Here is a 24,777-nt window from a genome sequence, read left to right as displayed (position 1 = left end):
ATTTGGAACTGCTCAAGTAAGAGTACTACATTGACTATTGCTTTTTACTATAATAGGTATTGATCCCTGCATCAGCAAGGAGCTGCTGATATCTGCAGTCGTCCAAACACAATCACAAGTAAATTCTACCACAATCATCAGGGATCTACAGTTATACCAGGGATGCTAAATAATTTAAAATGGAAGAAGCAGAGATGTGGTTTGAAGCACCTTTTACTAATATGATAGACAGACTGAAGAAAAAAAATTCTGATGATCACCTCCCTTTGTAAAGTAAAGTTAAAGTTATTAAAATTACATGAATTCTGGGTTTAAGGTGGAATCTACATCTAACAATTGCTACCATGAATTCATTTTAAATAAAACATAAACTTATGTTTAAAGAAGAACTTGTTTTTTCCCTTTAACATTACTAAATGCTCTGACTTTCAAAAGCCACCATTAACATCTTTGAACAATTGCAAATTCTTTGTATTTAATATCTGGATTTTTTATTTAATGTTTATGTAAAAGACTATCACATATTATCCTTTACAAATTAAAATATAGTACTTGTTATATGCATTTGATTTGATCCTATTTACTGTGTTTATCCTAAAAGCCAATGTAATCCATTGTCTTTGGAAGTTTTCTTCTTAGTAAACAGGGTACACCTGTAAGTAATTCATATTAGCATAAATCTAGTTATTTTCAAAAGGCCTCAGAACTCTTGGAACATTGGTGCAAAAAAAAACAAACAAAAAAAAAAAAAAAACGAAAAAACAAGGAACACAAAAATACATTGGATGATTGATAAAGCTCTGAGCAAAAATATTAACGCAGAGTTAAGTTATAAAACAATATTCCAAGCTTTAAACAACTACTGACAACTTCAAAACTCCACAAATTGGGAGGTGGGGCTAGAGGGCGATTAGTTTGACATAATTCAATAGAGTCTGTTGAGTTGATGAGAATATTGACTTGATATAAACAAGTATTTGTTGTGTACTACAAAATTGGGCCTATAATGAAGATGGGCAATAAAAGCATTTAGGCTGTCTTTACAAATGTTCATCCTCCAATGTAAGCAGAACACGACTATTATTACAAAAGTAAAACATGTCCAAAATTTTCTTGAGTAGTAAAATTTGTCTTTAAACTATTTTTCAGAGCCTTTTTTTAAATTAAGTACTAATGTTTAAATTTGATGGTAGATTACTTTAAATTGTGCATATGATATTTTTTAAACAAACAGAAGATTTGCATTTCAGTGTCCTGAGGATGCGATACAGCACCTCACATTGAACTGTAGGTAGTAGCTTGATATTACTTTCAATTCTAATATTAAATACCAAAACCTTTTAACCAATAAGACAAATCTGACAGTGTAACCTGGACACTTTCTTGCTTAGTTCTTTTTGTATTGCAACACCACTTTGCCATTTATAAAGAGATCAAATGTTAAAACAATAAGTCACTGTTTAAAAAAATAAAAACTATTTAAAATATGATAAGATTTCATCAGTTTAATGATCGTTCACAATTTTCACAAGTGTACAAAACATAAACTTGGGGGAGGGGCTGTCAAGCTGTTTACTTTTGAAATTATGACCCTTCCTTTTACATTATTGCACTTTTTAATGTAATTGTGCATTTGAATTTATGCTCAATCATCTGTTTTATCAAAGTTTTTACCCCCACTTTTTTTAAAATAGCAAATTTATAAGTGAGTGTTGAGCAACAAATAACTAACCTTACACTTGCCACATATGTTCATATCTTAGTCTTGGCAAGAATAAAGTAGGGTACCAAAAAAAACCTTCCAGGCCTAAAATAGGGATTTCTCTATGTGATTATTTTTTTTTTTCTTTTAGAGGGAGTGTAAAGAGTATTTACACTAGTTTAATTACACCAGTTTAATCACTGCTTTGAATAACCATCTTTTATTTTTTTCATTATTTAGTACCTATATTCTTGCTTAAGACATGGATGTGCTCCACCTCAGCGGGAAAGAGGTAAAATCAGCCCACCGTTAGAAGGGACATAAACAAACTATATTAAGTGTTAGGAGTCAGCAGCCGTTTGAAATATTATTTTATATTTAATCTGAACGAGCTGCAACTTAAACCAATGGTATTTCTAATGTTGGTTTTGTCAAATCAATATTAAGAAATCTAATTATAGAATAAAAGGTGTAAAATGTCCCTTTGTAGCAGAGTTTAAACAAATAGAATAAAGTCAAAACATTAAATTATATCTTGAATTGACAATTTGGGTGTACTTAAAATGGTCCATGTGGTAGAAAACTTACACCCATCACTATGGTAAAACAGTTCTGGGATAATGATGCTGCTGTTCAAAGACACTGGCAAGACAGTTGATGCTAAATATAGGAAGATCATGTGAAAAACTTCAGATTGGAGTGCTCAAGCTGTCAAACGACCATAAACATAAAGCTAAACAATAGCATTATTTAGACTGAAGCATACGTTGCATCCAGACAAAGCCAGGCGTGTTGACAAAAAAGTAGCTATAAACAAGCAAAACTGGAAAACATGCACCCAAAACAGTAAACTTTAAAGATGTCACCTGCAGCAGCTTTGTGTGGCATTAAAAGGATAAAAAAAAACCTATTACTGCATGTTTGCGGGTTTTGTTTTTACACAAAAAGTTCTGTGCTGATGCTGTAATCGGCTACATCTGGATGTAGCTTTATTCATCTGTGGCAATTGGATTAAAACCTATTGTCTACATTTGACGTATATTGACTTACATTGGGCAATTTTTTTTATTCTTTTTTAAGTGAAATCAGTCAAAGACTTGCTAATATATTTACAGTGACATGCAGTTTTACAAAGTATTGTAAGTTAGTAAATTAAAGCCACACTCTTTTAGATTTAAATTTTTAAAAGATGTAAAACAGACATGCCGTTTGAATTTCCCCACATAATTATGCAGAACTTTGGTACGGTCCATTATGTTAAGTTCAAATACATTACATTGCAGTTTGCTGCTGCTAAACTGCAAAAGGTATATATAGTCACTATACAGTTAATAAGAAATGAATAACAATGAAGTGTCAAACTAGACTATTTAATGCGTGATCTGCACCTGCCCCTTCCCACCACCCCACCACCACCCAATACACACAAGCACATACCGAGACAAGACACACTCTGTTATAACAGATAATCACTTGTGCGACGCCCTGAAGGGTCAAGTGGTTTTCAGTGTGTGCAATGAAAAGCCCTGACGCCTGCTAATATTTCCTGATGTGTTCTTTCCATCTGAATGGTGAATGCTGCCTCAGCTTTGCCTCCTATTGTCAGAGCTTTCCATTTGAATGTCAACACCATTATTACAGCAGGTGATGCAACAGCGGGCGTCTCTCCTCCTGCCCGTCTCTTACATGTCTCCATGCGTCTTTGTCAGCCGCTCCCCCTTCCCTGAGTTTTATTTAATAGCTATCATTAAGAGTCTGCAGAATGGAATCCATTTTAAACCAGCTTTTTTTTTTATCCCTGCTCCCTTCGTTTTCTTCAAGCCACAACACTCTCACACTCTTTCACTCTGAATGAGAAAGCTCCGGTCTTTTATTCTTTTTTGCTTGGGTTTACAGCTGAAAACTGTTTCTAACTTTTGACTCGTCTGTGGAAAAAAGACGACCCCCGGAAGGCGACGGTGCATGGTATTACTACTAAACACTGTTCATTACAGCTTTGACAGCTGAGGAGCAAGATTTAACCTTCCAGGGCCAGTCTCTGCAGAGACTGCACACAAATGGGGCTCCTTGCATCAAGATGTTTGAGCACGATCAAAGTTGAGAGGCTGCGTTCTCCCCTTTGTTTGTTCCCATTTTCTGCTCCTCTGCACTCTTGTCGGTACTTTTAACTGTATAATCAAGTGAGCCTTTATACTATTATGTTTGCAGGTTTCTGACTGGAGCCTCACTCCAGGCTTCATTGTTGCTGAGACTTGAGGCAGACATGGGGCCTCTGGAAAAAGGATGATCAACTACTAGAATATAGATGATTACAATGAAGAGACTAGCGAAGTAGTTAAGAGGAAATTAAATTATAGCCTTATGGTTTTGTAATAAGTCTTTCCTCTGCATGGAAGCAATAAAAGCTTAATGAATTTCTCCATCACATTTGTCTCCGATATTGATGCTCATCTATATGGGACTGCCTTGTAGCTTTCATATATATCATTTCCGTCATCATGCCTGATCTATTTATTTGTTTTAAACAGAAAAGCTGTTGAAAGGAAAATGTTTTTGTTTTGCCAATTAATTACATAGTAAGCACATCCAGGCTGTTATATATGCAGGTTAACTACTTCTAGAAAAAAGTATTAAAATTAGAGCTTTATGTTTTATGTATTTAGCATTTTATTGTGCTCATTTAGTATCAGACTCAGCAATAACAGTACTTTAATACAGGTAAAGAGGCCTTGATTGCTCAGAGATGAGTGTTACCTCAACATTTACCAGAAGAATAGACTTTGCTTGACAAGAAATGTTAGTTTGCTCCACAGAGAAAAAACAACTATCAAAAGAGTTATATTCGAGCATTTAAGTGTAGTAAGTGAGTAGTAAGTCAATCTGAATACTTTAAATAGGCAAGGATACTAAAGTCACGGTAGAAGTGCATCTGTGGTCCCCAGAATTAATGCCTTCTGAAAAGGGTTGGTGTTAAAGTTAGGAAGGATTTAGGACCAAGAAGCAGAATGCTTCCTTTATAGTGCTTCCTATAGAAATCATACAGTTGGCCACAATCATTTGCTTTAAAGCTGTTATTAGAACAGCCCATTTCACAGTTAAAAAACACCACATTATTTCATGAAATGGACATTGTTAAACACAAATTTTATCACCTTGATAATATTTGGGGTTTATAGTTGAAAGATGGATCTGTTCGCTACTTTTGGGTATCTTATTTTTGTAGTTCTTTTCTGGTAGACTGTAGTCCCATTTTGATCAGCGTTGTTCATCTATAATAATAATTTAACTTTATTGATCTCACACTGGAGAAATTCCCCTCTACATTTAACCCATCCCCATGGGGAGCAGTAGGTTACCATTGTGCGGCACCCAGGGAGCAATATGGGGTAAAGAGTCTTGCTCAGGGACCCAGAGTGCAGGCTATGGGGAATCAAACTGGGTACTTGCATACTTCTCCGAGCACAAGCGCACTGCTCTAACCACTAGGCCATCACCTCCCCTTCTATGTGAATTCATGTTATGACGTCCAGGAGGCTAGGGCTTTTTGCGATTCACCAAAACAGTCTTGTGAGTCTTTTCCTACTTTAGATAGAGGTCTTACTGTTTACAGGCTACTGTAAAGATAAAGGGACAAGATAATTTCAGGTATTCGAATTGAGCCAGAAACTAAATTTGGGGAAATTTGCGGCTCGTGTAAAAAACAACATGAAAGGTTGCAGTTTCATTTATATTACAAATCAAGTTTAACAGCTGAAATGCATCCTCCACACTGATAACAACATTTCCTGGAATATAAGATCAAAAGTTATAGAAGTCATAACAGACTACTAAAGTGTTTTTCGGTGGTGGGTGGGTGGGGGGTATCTTCGCTTCGTTTTTGCCCCAACATTCTTCTGATCTTTTCCATCTTTTTGCCTTTCTCCTCTATCAGTCTTCCTAGTTTCCTCTACTCAGATTCTTTTTTTTCCCTGTTAAGTTGCTTTTGTTTCTCTATTTTTCTCATCTTTCCTCTCCTATCGGTATTCACTAATGTTAGAGTTTATGCCTAAATACTATACTGAAAGTATCCAGTTAATATGTTCAGTACAGACTTTGTTCAGATAATGTTCAGATATATTTTTTTAACTTATTGATGAATGTCCAAAAGAACAAACATAGGACTGTAAAAGGATTAGTGATTTGAAGTCTCTATTTAGCGTTTAGGTTCTCTATTTAAAAGTCTATGACATCGTTATTCCATCTTGGTACCACTTACAACTATTTAATAAGTGATACACCATCATATGTTAAAGATCTATAATCTGGATTTAACATGTTTTGAATGTTTTGTATTTCCAACCAATATCTGTAGATAAAAAAGTGTTGCTGACTGGCCAAAATTTAGAATGAGTCAATCATTAATTAATAACATTCTGTATGTATGCCAACATATCTATAATAAAAATGTGTTATTATTGTTATAATCTCATCTCTCTTAAAGTATTAGAGGCATTGCTAAGCACTTTAATACGATTGTCACTAATATCATTCATATTGGCATCATTTTCACTTGAGTGGTTGAATATTCTCATATCCGGTAAGCCTGGGAGCTGCTCTCTCTTCCAAAGGGTAATGGCAATATTGCATGTCTTTTGAGGTTATGCAAAGCACCTAAAATTTTCTTCCCAAAAGCTTTCCCTCAGAGCACCCATGGCAAATATAATTAAATGCCCGGCTAACAGTCCACCCCTCCTTTTCAGACACAACCTCCAACACACACAAACAAACATCACATGCTAACCCCCCTCATCCCTCCCTCTTCCCGTTTTCAGCCTGACTATCACTCAGTTGCAGCGCACGGAGGGAAGAGAGTGCATTGATCTGCCAAAGTGAGTAGCCATTTCACACAGTGAGTCTGTGCAGTACTCCTGTCCCTCAAAGGGAATTGCTCATTTCACCTGGCTGCCTTGCCCATAGTAGACTGGTGGGAAGCCCCCACCAGTAAAAGAGGCAGACTGTGGGAGTGAGGGCAGGAGTCAGGGTCCTGGTCAGAGCTTGACAGGTGGCAGATAAGAGCTCCTCATGCTGCTCCTGTATGAACTCAGCATTGCTGCTAAAACTCAGCTACTCACTCGTGCACTCCTGTCGTCCACACACACACACTTTTCCCCCCATATGTGAGGCACTAATAATAATTTAGGCATTCTTGGTGAGTCAGCCGTCTTTCCTCAGGCAAGGATAAAAGTAAAACATGGTGCCTTTATTGAGTCTGAATTCACTAACTGTGGAATTCCCAGAACAGAGAATTAACTCAGACCATGTTGCACTCACCTGCACTACACCATGTGCCCACAAAATCTAATAGTCTCCAAAGCAGGTGCTGATAAACTAATAAACTGCAGAGTAACCTCGTTATATTGACAAGGGAATCTTACTGTACAGTAAATAGGAGTTAAAAGGGATTTATTTTGTGTGTGTAAACACCTTAAGATCTGTTAACGTACATGTAATTTTACATGTCATAGATTTAATATAATAACATAACCTGTATGTCCAATATTACAATGCAGAAAACAGCAAGCAAGTCAAGAAATGTCTTTAAGATAATGATGCGTGACTGTGCACTTTTTATTGTGGAAAAGAACAAGTTCAAAAAAGAAAAAAAAAGAAAAACTGATTTATCACATTTACAATTATGTTTATATATATTCATGAAATAGTTTAATGCACATTTTAAATGTGTTTCTACTTCAATACAACTGAGTCAGATAATCAGGTCATCAGCTTGACTCATACTGTAGATAGTTCAGCCATTTGACTGTGGTGTGGAAGCAAAGACATGTCTAAAAGAGGCAGGGCAACATACCTCGGGGACCAGGGTTGAGGCACCCTGATCTAGAGTAAAATTGTTTGTATTTTTTTCACTGGTTTCCTTCAGAGTTGATACTTGTTTCAAAACATCATTGGGGTATCAAAACAAGAAAAAGAGGAAAGAAAAGAAAGAAGACAGAATAAGGTAGTCCACTTCAGACACCACGTACTGATGTTTGTATGGAACATGGACCATTTGTATATCTTCAGATGAAGTTCAGATGACTGTAGAAGAGGTTCAATAGGCTTTGTTTAAGGCTACGCTGCTTTTATTTTGTTCTGGACTTATGGGACCCCTGACATGTTCGCTGCTGCCCCTACTGGATCAGATCTATAGAACCTCAACTGTCATAAAAAGGTATAACAATAGTGTGGTCTCAAATAAGGAAAGGCTTCTTCATAACTTCAAATAGCAAATTCTACAAAAATGCGAAAATTTCAAAATTTTGCTGGAAAGTTGGAGGCCCACTGAGATTGACTGTACAAGATCCAGAATTGATGCACCACCCCTGCTAGAGACTAAGGTTCAACTCACAATCATCTAATAGCTGTGATTAAGGGGAACAGTAAGGGTAAACTTTATAATCCCCAGTTGGCTTATTTGTTTTTGCAGCCAGCAAGAACAAAATCAGGACAAATAGCCACATAACAAAACACAACATTCCTGGTGCAGCCGGACATACATAAACATAACATAATGCAGTTTATATTAGAGGTCATCAAAAGTTATTAGCTTGACTTACACCAAAGAGGACAAATAAACATTTGAACCTTTTTGTGTTGCATTTAATTACCATGCTTCTACGATCAGATGGCAGCAGTCTGAGGTAACTAAAAAAAGAGGGTGGCTTGGATCTACAAGTATAACTTGTGTCTGTCTTATAAGAATTGTCCTGTAAGGGGTGAGAGAGCACAGTAACCCAGTCATCCTCAAACTTTATAATGCATCCTCATATTGACTCTGGCAATCATTTGTACATAAAGTGAAAGAACACAGCCTTGAGGAGAACCAGTGGAGGATTGAAGCGCATCCGACAAGACACAACTTACCCTCAACTTTTTTTGTCTTGCCCGTTCCAAATGACCCATACCCACATGGAGTAAGTATTGCCAACATCAACACCCCTATTGGGTCTGTAAGCAAACTGTGGGGGATCATGACTTCTTTGAGTTGATTTTACAATTTCAAATTTTATGATAATTTCTAATTATTTTATAATAAAGGAAGTGATGTCAGCAGGACAAAATTTGTTTAGGACTTTTGGGAATTTACACTTAGGCATGGGAACAATTGCTGAGTCTTTTCAGGATCTGGGCACCCAGTGAAGTTGGAGAAGAGTTTTTAAGGAGTTTACCACCAATGTTATCCAGACCAAGGTTTTCCTCTTTCTGACTCTCCTAAAGAATTTAAAAACTGTTGCTACTTAATGTTACAAGATACAACCATAAGGAAAGAATGTTCTTGTATTCAGAAAGGTGAAAGAAATTGCATTTTGTAAAACAGTTATAAAAACAGTTCAAGTCTCCAAAATCAGATTTATGATTATGTGAAATATGGCTTCTCTTTGAATGCAATCCCATGATAGCTTTTGTCACCCATCATGCAAGGCAGGACTTTTCAGATATCAGGAAATTTTGAGTGTTACTCTTGTATGTTATTTAATTATGTTTAAGTTTCATTTTTGCTTTTTTTTTTTTTTTTTTTTTTGCAGTTCCCTGCAACACCCTCTTCATTAAACACTAATACTCCTCTCATTAAAAAACACCTTAAACTGATTGAGTCCCACATAACGTATTGTTAGGAAACACATCATTTAGATTCTTTGGAACAATAAGATGCCCACAGAAATAATATATAAAGTGACATTTTCAGTCAGTTCACCCAACTGTGAGCAAATGACAACAGCCAAGTCCCGGTCTGTACAGAAGAAGCAGTCCTAGAGTTGCTGGGTGGATTCCGTTGTCAACAGCAGAACCCAACGACGCTCAAGTATGGTTTCCTTCACCTAATCCCATGATAGAGTACTATATGGGAGTTATGCCATTTTATGCGAGTCCAAATATCTAGTGGGTAAAAAGGTAGTGAACTCAAAATGTCCCACAATGCACTTGTAGAAGTAGAAGTGAACAATGATGGTCACGAGACGAGCAGATTTAACCTATAATACTTTGCAAAAGCTTTCCTCAGAAAGCATTATGTTATATGTATTCGTTGTGGACAGCAGTGGTTAATGCGTGAATAGGTTGTTAACAAATATGCTTTCTTGGACCCAGAACAAACTTGTGAGATACTTTAAGGGCAAGAATATAGGTTAGTATTCTGCTTTGTTCTAATCGTTTTCTCATAAACAGCTCACCTCAGCAGCTGTTTTAGTGGGTGGAAGTTCGGTTTTTACAGATTTTTTTGACCTAAGAATAAAGGCCAAGTTTCTGTCAGGGAAATCAAGCAGGCATCTTGTGTTCTGTAAGGAACCTGATATTTGCCTGTAAAGATTCCAATTCAAAGGAGACTGTACACTGGCAAAGATGAGGGTGTAGAGGGGCATCCTACTGAGGTCTTGTCTTTAGGTTGCTGTTGGACACAACCCCATCACCCCTTTTTTAAATTCCTGAATGCACAGAAGCTGACCTCCATTTCCCTGAATTAGGATCATGACAAATGATCTCTGAGAGAGTCAAATGGAGGTTAGAAAAGTCCTGTTTCTAAATTCTGGAGTAGCAGAAGGAACTCCATGTACTCCCTGTATGCCAGAGTTCATACATACTCACCTGCAAAGGAGACAAACTGTCCCAATGACGAGTAAGACTACTAGTGTAATTATCATCCTGTCATAAACCTGCAGTAGAATTTCAACTGCTGGACAACAGTTTACAATCACACACGCATGCACAGCTCTGCTCACTGTTGTGTGTTGCCCTGAACACCACCATGTTAATTGTGCTCTTTTTTCTTCTTAACATTTTTCTTCCACTAAACTGTATATTATCTTGCTAATCTTGCTAACATATGACATGTTCTTATGCCTATGTCCCATAGTTTTTCTTTCCCAACAACTTTTTAATAAGTGCTATGATAAAGAAGTGTTTGAATAGCTGGCATGATAAGCAATGACCTCTTTTGGCTTGATATGGCTGTGTGTGGGTGTGCGTGTGTGGGGGGGTATTACATTAAAAACTATTTATTTTGAAATAATCCAGTTTTCTGCTAATTTAGATCCAGGGCTTTCATTAACTGTAATCTGTAAATACAACAAAATATTGTATTATAAGTATTTATAAAAACATTTTTATAAAAATTTTTTATTAATTACTGCAGTCATCAATGTAGTCATTAAATACATTTTCATTTTTGGACAGAGTAGAGCACTAGTGTTCTCAGAAGGGTGCAGGTACCTGGTTCAAACCCCACAGCCTGTCACTCTTGGTCCCTCAGGCAACACCCCTGACCCAAGATGTTTGGCTAAACCTTAGTTCAGATTTCATAGCATTATGCATTTGCAGTGACCAGTAAAGTTAATTATCCTAAACGTATCATTAATTTAAGCCATAATAAATAAATGCAGCCAAAATATGATTACTTCCCCTTTTTTTCCAAAAATTTATATTTACCTATTTCACTGTTTGGATTTACTTTTTAACATATATGCTCTCATAGAGTAGCAACTGAACTGAAGATCTGAGTGACATCCAAGTGAAGCCTTCAGCCTCTCAGTATCTGATTGAGAGTTTTCCCTCCCCCACTCCATCCCTCCACATCCTTCATGTGTCCAAAACACATTCCATCCCGCCACTTCATTCCCCCACTTCATCCTTCACGTATTCTCAAATTTATTTCCCCCTATCTCCCTCCACTGGTCAACCCACTTCCCTACCTCCATCTAGCCTATCTCTGAGCTGCTCTCCTTGCTCTGTGACGGTCTCATCACACTCTATCAATCAAGCTTTCTGAGGCCCGGGCCTTGCGCAGCACGCAGGCATCGCACAGTCCCAGTCTGGTCCCATCAGTGCCAGTCAGTCTCTCTCACTCCCTCAGTCACTTTAGAAAAGGTTTAGGTTGCCAGATATATTCTGCCCCCCCATTCCCCATCCCACACACACACACAGTTTCAGGTCAGGAGACAGGAGAGAGATTCAGCTCAGCTCTTGATTGGATGTCATTTGACATATTCTCTAGGCTGTCTTGGCACTCGAGATGGGCAATTCCTCTTAATAACAAAGATGGATACGTGCAGACGCGATCAGCCTAAATCCTCGGCTGACGTTAATAAAAAGCAGCATGTGAGCACCCTTTAAAAGCATCGTGGGAAATTTATGCAAACAGATCAAAACAGAGGTTCCAGGCATCACATGTCCTCACCTGCTGCAGGCTTCATCCTGTGGTTGACATCTCAGGGAAGAGAACTGCATGAATGAAAAAAAAGAAAGAGGAGAGATTATAGCCCTAATAATGCTGTTAAACTAAAAGATTAAAAATGAAAAGAAAGGAAGGTATTCTCATTCTCATTCTTTATTAGCACTCTAAAACAATTTCCAGTTGTTTTGAATATTATTCATGAATGAGTTTTACTTTTTAAAGACTTCCTGGAGGCTTCAGGGGATTCTCATTACTCTTAAAAGTGATTTATTTTGTGTTCAATTTGTGTATAAGGTAAGCCAAGTGTCTTGACAAAATTTCATAATGGCTTCATGATGCCAACTTAGATTCTTAATTCCTACATGAAATATTTTATTCATTATAAATACATGTTATAAAATACCATGAAGTGGTGAGATTACAGACATATATACAGTGCTATATAGTTTGTATTGCAAAATACTTTCTATACATGCTTTGGGCATGTTTCAAATGCAAACCACCTATTTCGATTAACAAAAAATATTGCATTAGAAGTGCTTTGTTTTCTAATTTTTTTTTTGCAAATAAAAATCTCAAACTTGTGGTTGATGTTGAAATCTTGCAAAAACACTTTATAAAAGAGCTCTGGATCAATTAGGTTGGTGTACAGTGACTTTTGATCAATCCCTGTCTTGCTTTAGATTTTTAATTATTTTTTCATATCTGGTCTATAATGCAAAAAGTCAAATCTATGAACAGCCTTTGATAGAAACAATCACATTATTTCTGTGGCTGCATATTTTGGGACACTTCTAGGAATGCCCTGCATTTAGAGACATTCATCTGTAATCAACTCTGACAAGCTTCCCTGCTGAATAAGGTATTCCCAAAACATGTTTCACAGGGGGAATGATGTGTCTGGGCTGATTTGCAAAATTAATGCTCTGTATTGTATGAAGGCCCATATGTATGGTTTTAGTCACATCTGACCATAAATTCCCATTTTTTTCGCTATGTGTGGTGTCTTTTACATAAGTCGTCCCAGAATGTATTTTTATCATGCAAACCAAACATAATTTTTTATTTCATCAACTATGAGTTTATCATGTCCCCTTTTGTCTCAGTCACCATTAGAAAATCTGTTAAAGTTGTTAGTTTTATGTTTATGATACCATTTTTTGTATTACAGAGGCTTTATGTAATTTTCTAATGATACCTCCACCTGTGACCAAAACAAAGAACTGCAGCACTCTTCTGCTTGTCCACACAGCTTGCATTCATATTTCACAAGGTCTTTTTGTTTTTACATTTTTCTCCTTACATAGAGTTACCATTGATGTCACTGGATGCCAATCACATATCAATATACACTAAACTCATCTTGACTATTACCACTTCATTGTTTGCTAGATTTTACCTATTTAACATGGACACGCTTGATGTCACATCTGCAGAACAGCGGGGAACTTCCTACCTGAAGTACATTAATTGAAAATAGGCTGCAGGCTAATAGATCTATTGGCACTGAATTACTGAGGGGTCAGTCTGCTTATCAAACAAAGTTTAAGTAGTAAAGGGTCAAATAAAAAAGCTACTATAAAGATAATTTTCCATAAAAACTTACAAATGGATCTTTAATCAGTAAGTTTCATAGTTATCGATTATATATAGTATCTATATATTCAAACTACATCCAGTATAATAATTTAATATCAGTTCAAGTGTTGACATAATGATTCTTAAGATCGATTCTTTTTATAACATATTTATCTGCATTTTCTATTAAATGTGCCATCAAAGCTTGCTAATTAGGTTAAATATTTAACCTTAAAGGTATTTGTTGTTAGATTTAATAGATTTAAAAAAAAATTTATTTTATTGAGCAGACCAAAAAGAAATAATTACCACATAATCATGAGTAGGCCATTTGTTTGCAGCATTTTTACATTTTTATAGCCTTCTGTTACTTTCTTTACAGCCTGACATTTTCTAAAGTGATCCTTCCTCTTAAGGCTTCCTCTTAAAACAGCATTGCTAACATTGAATGAGACTAATATTCTCTGACCCATTTCAGGAGGTTACTAACACAATTGTGGATTATAAACATCTACACATATTTTAGTTCATCACAATTTCTCCCTAATATAATCATATCCCATGTTAAAATGAGTTACTATGTCACACTACTCCATAACTAACTCCCTGTCACAGCTGTTTCTTCACTGGCAAAGATAACTCTTTATCTTGTTCTACCAGAGGCTCTTTATACATTTAATAAATAATATATTGGTTGTTGGTCCCTAAGATTAAGTTGGTATTTGCCAGAGGTATTTGCCTTATTGGCAACAAGTATATATATATATATATATATATATATATATATATATATATATATATATATATATATATATATATATATATATTTTTTTTTTTTTTTTTTAACCATGATCTTTACTTTTCTAATATGCAAATTATTATAATTTGGGGGCTTAGGGTATGGTTGCTTCCTGGCACCTGCAGCCAGACCTCCGCCCTTGTGGGTTTTGTTGAGTTTCCTGTTACCACAGTTATTTTAATCTCCTTTTGTTCATGCTAATAAATTCACAAATTAAATTGTAGAACTGAATAATAAGGCAGGGATCTTTTTTTAAAGCTTGCAGTAAGGAATACTCAGTTAGGCAGGATTTGACTTCCATAACTATTACATTATAGCCAAGATAAATATTCAATGGCAACAAATGCTTTGATGAGGCAAAGATGAAAAAGCCCGAACATAAGAGTCAATAAGTAGAATGGAGAAAAAAAAAGCAAAGGAGAAAGTGACAAGAAAGGCTACTGTGAAGGGAGCCCGTGTCTGTGGCAGCCATATTTCATTACACAGCAATGAAACTCAGAAGGCAATCAAGCATATTTAGCCAAGCTCGTATTGTCCCTCCCTCCCTGCACCGGCACAGAATCTCACCCCACCCACCTTCAAGTAATTATTACTCCCCATTTATTTATTTATTTATTTTTTTTACTGTGCTTTGCCATGGAGAAAATGAACTGCAGTACTTATCAGCTCAATGCATACACAAGTGACTGGGGTAGAGGACATGTAGGCATGCATACTGTATATGTGCAAGCATGGGCATGCTCTGATGCCTCCGTTTATGCTTTGCGGGAGTTGCAACATAAGATTTTGGAGGGTGTGAGCTGACCATAGCTGAGCAATAGTCTTTCTTTTCTGATCCCATTAGCTCAGTAACATCAGCACATTCAGGCAGACTAAGGGGGAGATACAGAGATAACCATAAACATGTCACCAAAAATGCAGAGTTATTTGCATTCATATTGAACAGAGCCAAATGGATGTGAGGGTCAAACAGGGAAGGTGAGGGTTTATGACCTGTGCATAGCTCTATAGTCAGCAGGTCTGATCTATCGGAGCAGCCAGCCTTGTCAGACTTTACGCCTGATTATATTATCATGGCTGGCAATCAATATAAATGAATGATTGTTTTTTTTTTTCACAAAGGCAAAATAATGAACACAGCAAAATGAAAAAAGTATTTAACATAATGTACTCTGAATTGAACAAAAAGTCACAGACTTAAATGATGAAATGCTGTCAGTGCAACAAAACAGCTTTGATATGTATTTCAGTCCATGTATAAGTAGGGTTTCCTTATCATCGATAACATGATCTTTAATAATAAAAAAAAAAACACACAACCAAAAAGATTTTCTTGCTGGTAATGAAGCTTTAGTCTGGTTGACTTTTTATTTTGATAAATCTGCTTCTTAATTTGTTAGACTCTCCAGCTCTGGGCATCCTTCCACCAGTCCATAACTCAGAATCCCTCAATCACTCCCTTGTGCCTGTTTGTCATAACCATCAGCATTATGCTACCTCAATGGGACTGATTTACTGGACTCTGCATCCATTTTCTAACACAGGGTAAATACAAAGCTGATAGCTACTTAACTTATTTCTATCCAAACCAATTAATGAAGATTGACTACAGAATCATTGGTTAAACTATTGATGTGTCCTTCTATAAAGTATCTACAGGTTCAATGATGCCTGTCTGTCATAGATTGTCTAAAGTAGTATAACTGAAATAGAAATATATGAATAGTAAATAAGCTAAAGAACAAGAAGAAAAAAAGAGAAAACAGATTAAAAAAAGCGCCATATTTTGCTGGGCTGCTCAGAGCATGCGTGGTATTTAGGTCGGATGAACAATATTAAAAAAAAGATCTAAATGTTCCCATTCTGTCAATAAAATTATTTTATACAATGTTGGTTAGAACACTCTTGTTTTTAAGGAAATTATTTATTGCATTACAATTCCCTAAAGTGCATTCAGCGGAAATCCGGATGTATTTCTGGTTGCACTACGAAAAACAGTATGGATTATGCCCATGGGAAAAGAGGGTTTTGACAAGGCTAACATCCAGTATTAAGGCCAACATTAGCTATATATATAAAAATAAAAAATAAAATAAAAAACATTATCATGAAAAATTTGAGTTCAGTACACAGGTACCAGTATAAAAAAAAAGTAAGATCTGTTAACAAACCAAACAAAATAATAATATATGATAAATGGAGGGGAATGGCAATGCAAGCAGTCCACATGATTTCAGAGTATGGCTGCTGAATGCACTTACTGTATGTATGTATGCCACTGCTAGCACATATCAACCAATACAATAAGAATGCACTAATATCAGCTGACCATCCATCCATTTTCTGACACGTTTAATCCCAACTGGGGTCACGAGGGGTGCTGGTGCCTATCTCCAGTTGTCTACGGGCAAGAGGTGGGGTAAACCCTGGACCCTCGCCAGTCCATCACAGGGCAACACAGAGACAAAGGACAAAAAAACATTCATGCACACACTTTTAGAGAAGCCAATTAACCTAACAGTCATGTTTTTGGACTGTGCGAGGAAGCCAGAGTACCCGGAGAGAACCCAGGCATACTTAGGGAGATCATGCAAACTCCATGCAGATTGTCCCCGGAACCTTCTTGCTGCTACCCAATGTGCCAGTGAGCAGCCAATGAATCAGTATATTAATAAGTTACCAATCAGAAATATTTCAAAGCAAGGACAAAAAAATTTATAATCAAAGAAACAAACAATTCTAGTTTAAATAATTATATTAAATAACAAGAAAAAAAATAAAACTTCATAGTTACGTTTAATACTAAATATAATTGACTGATGTCACCTTGTGTTAACCTTCCCACCTTTAGCATCAACTCTATAAAGCTAAATCATAGACATTTAAGCAGCTTAATTGAAGAGACAGCCTGTGCCCACCATTGCAAGAAAACAAGGTGGCATAAGATGCTTAGTCATTATTGCATTCAAATTATCCTTATTCAGTTGGAAATAAAAGTTGGGCTTTTAACACGCACAGTGATAGTTGCGAGCAGTTTCCCGAAGCCTTGCTGATTGCTGCTGGTTCTTATCACCCTAATAGAAAACGGCTCTTATGGCTGCACTTGTTTGGAGGAGAAGTCTGAAGACAAAGTGAAAAAAATATAAAAACTATTGGCTGAATGCAGAGATTTATTCAAAATAAAACTGTGTCCTGCTTGAAATGTTAACCCTTGCTTATTTCACTGCACATTTTAATCAACTCTAATCAAACTAGGTGTTTTCTTTTCCATAGAAACAATAAACTTCTGCTTTTATGTATCTTTAAGCCCCTTGTAGAGAAAATCACTTTGCTTCCCCACATCTCAATCCAAGGTAATCTTGAAAGGTATTATCTACTTTTTGCAGTTTGATCTTTCTGATAAATAACTCTGCCCAGTGAAGGGATAGAGGCTGTAATTGTGCCATCTGTGGCAGTGAGACTTTAATAAATTAACTATTGGCGCTTGTTTATTTTTCCCCCCTGCTAAGCTTCAACATTTGTGAGTGTAGTTAATGAACAAAAGTGATATGTGCTTTCATTACTGTGGAGCATCCAGGTGACATGATGGCAGGGAAAGACGTCCATAAAGTTGTTGCATGGCCATTTGATAGACAACAACGCAGCAGGGGAGAACCAGAAAGCCGGGAGACACTTTCTCTTTCGCTCTTGTGCTCTCCGGCTGCTCCTAGTGCAAGAGACACGGGCCGCTGCTCACACAGATGGCGGGGAGGTATGCAAGTGTGTACGATTGGTGGGTGGTGATGCCATTTGGCTTTGTAAAACTGTGAAAGATGAAGTATTAGGGATCTAAGTGAAAACAAGAAAGAAGGGAGGGTAAAACACTGTCAAAGAGCTGATATTCTCATCTTTTCCATGCATATGTTCTTCTTTTCTTTCCTACATAAATAAGAGTTTGTTTCCATGGTTAATATACACTATATTGCCAAAAGTATTTGCTCACCTGCCTTGACTCACATATGAGCTTAAGTGACATCCCGTTCCTAATCCATAGGGTTCAATATGACGTCGGTCCACCCTTTGCAGCTAGAACAGCTTCAACTCTTCTGGGAAGGCTGTCCACAAGGTTTAGGAGTGTGTTTATGGGAATTTTTGACCATTCTTCCAGAAGCGCATTTGTGAGGTCGCACACTGATGTTGGACGAGAAGGCCTGGCTCTCAGTCTCCGCTCTAATTCATCCCAAAGGTGTTCTATCGGGTTGAGGTCAGGACTCTGTGCAGGCCAGTCAAGTTCATCCACACCAGACTCTGTCATCCATGTCTTTATGGACCTTGCTTTGTGCACTGGTGCACAGTCATGTTGGAAGAGGAAGGGGCCAGCTCCAAACTGTTCCCACAAAGTTGGGAGCATGGAATTGTCCAAAATGTCTTGGTATGCTGAAGCATTCAGAGTTCCTTTCACTGGAACTAAGGGGCCAAGCCCAGCTCCTGAAAAACAACCCCACACCATAATCCCCCCTCCACCAAACTTTACACTTGGCACAATGCAGTCAGACAAGTACCGTTCTCCTGGCAACCGCCAAACCCAGACCCGTCCATCAGATTGCCAGATGGAGAAGCGCGATTCGTCACTCCAGAGAACGCGTCTCCACTGCTCTAGAGTCCAGTGGCGGCGTGCTTTACACCACCGCATCCGACGCTTTGCATTGCACTTGGTGATGTATGGCTTGGATGCAGCTGCTCGACCATGGAAACCCATTCCATGAAGCTCTCTGCGCACTGTTCTTGAGCTAATCTGAAGGCCACATGAAGTTTGGAGGTCTGTAGTGATTGACTCTGCAGAAAGTTGGCGACCTCTTCGCACTATGCGCGTCAGCATCCGCTGACCCCGCTCCGTCAGTTTACGTGGCCTACCACTTCGTGGCTGAGTTGCTGTCGTTCCCAAACACTTCCATTTTCTTATAATACAGCTGACAGTTGACTGTGGAATATTTAGGAGCGAGGAAATTTCACGACTGGATTTGTTGCACAGGTGGCATCCTATCACAGTTCCACGCTGGAATTCACTGAGCTCCTGAGAGCGACCCATTCTTTCACAAATGTTTGTAAAAACAGTCTGCATGCCTAGGTGCTTGAATTTATACACCTGTGGCCATGGAAGTGATTGGAACACCTGATTCCAATAATTTGGATGGGTGAGCAAATACTTTTGGCAATATAGTGTACATTATACTCCACAAAAGAAGATGTTGCCTCTGAGGAACTTTTGTTGATGGTGGCAGGGCAAGTCAAAAGAGGAAATAATATCCTGAGGATTATCTATAGACAGACTGCCATCTACTGGTTCAAACTGTAATTTAGGTCTAAGCTTCTACATCAAGACACCTCTATGAACATGCATGCATGTATTGTCATGAAATAGGAAATGTTAGGATGTGTGAAACTTAATTTAGTGCAGCTTGTGCAGTATTTAGAAATAAAACAAGGATGTCACCAATATTGGTGGGAAATATTCTATAATAACTCAGCAGAGATCTTGCTGAAGTTTAACCTACAAAAAGGCTAAAAAATGACAGATTAGAATAAGCTGAAGACATTGGTATTAATAATTAATCAGTCGCTAAATGTGCAAGATGTTCAGAGCAGTTCAGAGTAGTTCAGAGTGGATTCTTTTCAAATAGAAATGATGAAGTATAGCTCCATCTTGTGGTGATTTATAGATGTGTATAGCTTTTCTGGTAACTTCTTGCTGATGAAATTTGTCACCAAATTTTGGGTTATGTTTCTCAGCTTCTTGTATGTATGTTTCTTTGTTTATCCATATTTTTTTCTTTATAAAAATATAAACAGTATTTACATTGTGGTGGATAATAAATAAGATTTGATATCTGTTATATTTATTGCATTTTTTTGTGCTCCTATTTAAGGTGACATTCAAAAGTATCCCTGGCTCTTGTTCCTTACGGCAAACAGACTAATTAAGCCTGACAAACAAAAATCTTAATATAAATTTATAAACAGTTTTTTTATTGTTACTGACTGCACCATGGTAAGCTATGATTACAGAGTTAAATGAAAGTTATATATATATTGTTTGTGTTGTTTTTTTATTGAACAAATACAAATCCCAAAAAATACGGTATGAATTTATGTTCAGCTCCTCTAAATCAATATTTCAATATACAACAACCAGAACAAAAATTATTTTTACCTGTATGAGCAGCTTGGATGTCTGTTTCTGTTGTATGTAATAATCCCCACATTAAAATGCTGCCATCACTGTCCTGATGTTAATTTTAAGCACAACAAACAGCTTGCGAGTAATTAACTAATGTACATGTATTAAAATATGAGCAAACCTATAGTTCTTCATCCAAGGTGCAAAGCGTTTTGTGTGTGTAATTCAGCAGGCAGCATGTGCAAGCACTTTTTTTTTTAAATATGCATGAATATGCAGATCACATTCTGATATACTCTTCAAATTCATGGTTTGAGGATACATAAAAAATGTACCACCTACAAAGTGATTGATTAAACATGAAATTGATTGTGTGTTTGGTTTTTCGTGTACAAGAAGTCAGCAATAACACCTTCAAAAATGTATTTTTTTTACACTGGGCTTTCTTTAAGCTTGGGCCAACGCTCAAAAATCCAATTTGAAAATAAGCAAGTATCTTTTCATATAAGTGTATTTGAGAATCTAAATGACATGATTTGCCCATAGAATTAGTAATTGTTAAGCATTTTGCCCAGTGCTTTTGTTAGTTTAAGCATAAATTATCCACTTGGCAAACTTACTTGTATTTAAATTTCTGCAGTGTACAATCTAAGGTAGGCTTGTCAGGCTCGGGCTCTGTGGGCTTTATGCCTGCCGGTTCAGGTTGGGTTTGGCTAGATTTACTGAGCCCTTTCATACTCTAATCAAATTGGCTTTATTTGCAAAATGTGTGTACAATCAGGAGAAAGCCTCCTCTTTTACATCTTTGTTGTGTATGTAGCTCCAATGTAGGGAGTCCATTTGCACCTTGCTTATGGCAAGTTGCAAATTGACTTGCCAGGGACTTTTTCCCAGTATTTCTCAGTCTTTATTTGATAAAGATCAGACTTGTATTGTGATATATGTAATGATCCTGTCGACTTATTCCTCAGAGAAGGCTGGAGATCTGTGCCACAAACGAAAGTTTACCATGGGTTTCTTTGCTGTTTCTCTGACTAATGGTTTTCTGATTCACCCTATCAGTCTGGTGAACATTCATGCCTTTGAAGATTTGCAGTTGTGCCAATGTCGTTCCCTTGCAAATATGAATTAAACAGTGCTTTATAAGATATTCAAAGCTTGTGTCATTGCGTAACTGTTTAAACTTTGGTCTTGAGGATGCTATTTCATCAAGAACACACACACACACACATTATATATATATATATATATATATATATATAGACAGATAGATATATCTATATATCTATCTATCTATGCTGAATAAAAATGGATGCCACACTTAATGTTCCCTCCGCTTCATAGTTATGCACTACTTTGTGCTCTTTTTTTGCTTTTAATTTAATGATAAACTGTTTATGGCTGGCTTTTAATGTCTTCTGCACAGTCAGGTTCAGACATTTATTTCTGAAGTTGAATCTGAAGCCTTCAGGAATAGTGTGCAGCATGTGTTTGTTGCCGGATTAGAGTTTATGACGGTGTTAAACTGAGCATAGGAGCAGTTTAAATTATGTAGTAAGCAAAAATCCTCACAGGACAGCCAACCTCCATTGTCTTGGAGGATGTCTTGTAGACCAAATGTCCTTTTGCATCCAGCGAATCAAACACTGAGACTTATTTCTGTGTAGCACATATCCATTATTCCAGAAAGGAGTTTGTTGGGGAGTAAATTGTGCGCGTGTATAACTTTCAAGCATTAAAACACTTTTTTGTGAAAGGAAGCTAGCTTCGTGGAGATAGCTTTTACTGTAGCCTCTCCAAACCCACCGCATTGTTGGTGACCCGTATCAAAGCGTTTACAACTGACAACTCAGAACGCATGCAAATTACACCGGTAAAATGTTTACCAATATATGTTAGACATTGATGGAAAGTTTAGATTCTCCAAGTTCATTTTATGGACACAGCGAGCACAAAAGCACAATTAACACCGATATAGCAGCATGTCAAAGTGTAAACATGACAAAGCTGCCACAACAATTTAAATTTGATTGCATCCAGAAGTCCAATCTTCAATTGTTTACATTCCATTCGTCCATAAAGGTCAACAGATTAGAAGTTATCCAGCATATTCATAATAAAAACATTGCATTATGACAAAATCACCACATAACGTCCAGTTTTTGACATCAGAAAAGTTAGCTGGCCATAGTTAATTCTTAGCTTCTTGCTTATATTTACTTCCTATTACTTATTTCCTCAGTTGTTAGCCTGCAATGTTTGGTTTGTTTCTTTACATTGTCTTCTTACCTACAAGAGAAAAGTGTCTGCAAATTTGTATGGCTCTATTTGAGCCAGGGAGAGTTGCTTAAGTCTCACAAGTGCCCTTGCCTGTCAGCCAATGACGCAAAGAGTAGAGCAATATTACGCCTCATAGAGTCCTGCTGTTATTGGTTAAAACCACGTGGGCTGTTTGGCTTTATAGCCAATGGAATAAGGTTTCAAACAAGGCTAGACATGGCTGGGTTGCATAAAGCAGAGCCGTGCTACCGGCAACGAAAGAGTGAAACACACAGCTGAGAGTGGATAAGTGTGCGCAGCTCGAAGCTGAATAATAACAATGGTCCTATTCTTTTAAGTTTGGACGTTGATTTTGTTTTATTACAATGCCTAAGGCTGAAAAAAAATAAAAATCAGCCCAGAAAAGGCACTGGGGCTTATTTTAGGTTGAAAAGCAGCAGATTAACTATTTTTATAGATTTTTATGTTATTTTTGGTTTATAAATGTTTCATTTGTTATATGCACTGATTCTGAAAAAAAAGTGGAAAATACTTGCTTCATAAATGTTTTGTGGCCATCAAAATGCTTCAGTGTTATTCTATGGGTCAAATAGTTGAGTTGAAACCTTTAGCACAATTTGCCACAATCTGGCACATTTGGTGAGATTTGGAGACGCTGTTGACACCAAAGGTTCAAAGCCTTACAGCTTTGGGACTGTTGTAGCTAGAAGTCTGAAATTTTCTGCATTTGTGGTTGACATGATGTAGAAGAAATGTAATACAAAGAGACATATTCTCAAGCATATCTTTATTACTGCTGTTCAAAAAAGTCCTATTATTTTCGGAAAAAACAACAACTTTGAGTCATGTTTGAACTGACGCAGCTTGGGCTGTGTTTTACTCACCCAATTTGCTGACCATTTTGGTATGCAAAATAGGCGAGGATTACTTCAAAATGAGGGGGATGTTGAGTCTTCGAATCAACGCCTGGTTCTAACAGTGCAGGAGACCTCACAGTGGAGCTCTGCTTCCCTGACAGTGGAGCTCTGCGTCCTGACAGTGCAGCTCTGGGTCCTGACAGTGCAGGTTTGCAGCCAGACTCCTCTCCTTTTTTTGTTAATCTTTGACAGAACTTTACTGGCAAAAATATTAACCTCCAAATAAACAAACAGTGTTTAAAAATCTCTAAAAACAGCAGTGAAGGATGAATTATGTAAAATAGCTCGACATTATCATATGAAATAAACTTAGAATTGCCTGAAAGTTTAAAATAAAACAATTTAACAAATAAGTTTTAAAAAAATTAACCCAAGTTCACCAACTTCCAGGGTGCAAATCTGCTAAGGATAGTGACACCCTCCCCTGAACCTGACAATTACATTGATAATAAAATGGTAAATGTGCTGCTAACGATCATTCAATGGGAAGAGGACTTAAATCCATACCCGCAATTACTTCTTTCATCTCTCGAAAAAAATCCCTCCAAATAATTGATATGAACATCTTTTTTTTTTCTTTCTTTTTTTAGGAACTGCTTTAACTTATTCTCACAGCACATGATCTCTTTTCTTATTTACTCTTTTCTTTTCACAGAACACTCACTGTAGACACACGTCCTGTATTTCACCCAGTAATTTAAAGGTTATCTAAGTTGTCAGTAATCATTTAATATTGGCCTCTTTTTTTCTTTTGTAGCCAGTACTTCAGCTCCTCATCCTATGTGTTTGTGGCTTAGCAGAGATTTATTTTGTGAAGCGACTGGATGTTATTTGACCTTACACAGATTTCCTCTGTAATTTTTTCTTTTTTTTTCTTAAGCATATCTGCCTTTTTCAGACTGGTGCTGCTAAAAAGAAATGTGTCAGCAGTCTAGAGATTATTCTTTTTTTCCCTAATCATCAGAAGAGCTCACCCAAGCTGGTATTTCTTTAGTCTGACAATGCAGCGCGTGGAGCAGAAGTCCCTTCTTTTCTTTCATTTAGATGCTTATTTTGATCTCCTTCACTCTCTTTCTGCAGGCATAATCAGTTCTATTAGCTGTCAGCTTAATGCTCTTTTGAGTTACACGATTATCCATT

The 24,777-nt window shown here is 37.0% G+C and overlaps 1 protein-coding gene across 2 annotated transcripts in view; it reads right to left on the bottom strand.

Moving 5' to 3' along the window:
- The window catches only part of LOC119771469 (receptor-type tyrosine-protein phosphatase delta-like), a 601,694-nt gene that overhangs the window by 337,726 nt on the left and 239,191 nt on the right, over positions 1 to 24,777 (bottom strand). For both annotated transcript variants that reach the window (XM_038267465.1, XM_038267464.1), the window contains exon 7: positions 11,910 to 11,953. The gene's annotated coding sequence lies outside the window, so the exon portion shown is untranslated. The remainder of the gene's footprint in view (positions 1 to 11,909; positions 11,954 to 24,777) is intronic.

Source organism: Cyprinodon tularosa, unplaced genomic scaffold (assembly GCF_016077235.1).
Source record: "Cyprinodon tularosa strain WSP-4 unplaced genomic scaffold, ASM1607723v1 ctg674, whole genome shotgun sequence".
NCBI lineage: Eukaryota > Metazoa > Chordata > Actinopteri > Cyprinodontiformes > Cyprinodontidae > Cyprinodon > Cyprinodon tularosa.
Note: the sequence above shows the minus strand (reverse complement) of the source record. Positions and strands in the feature narration are given on the sequence as shown.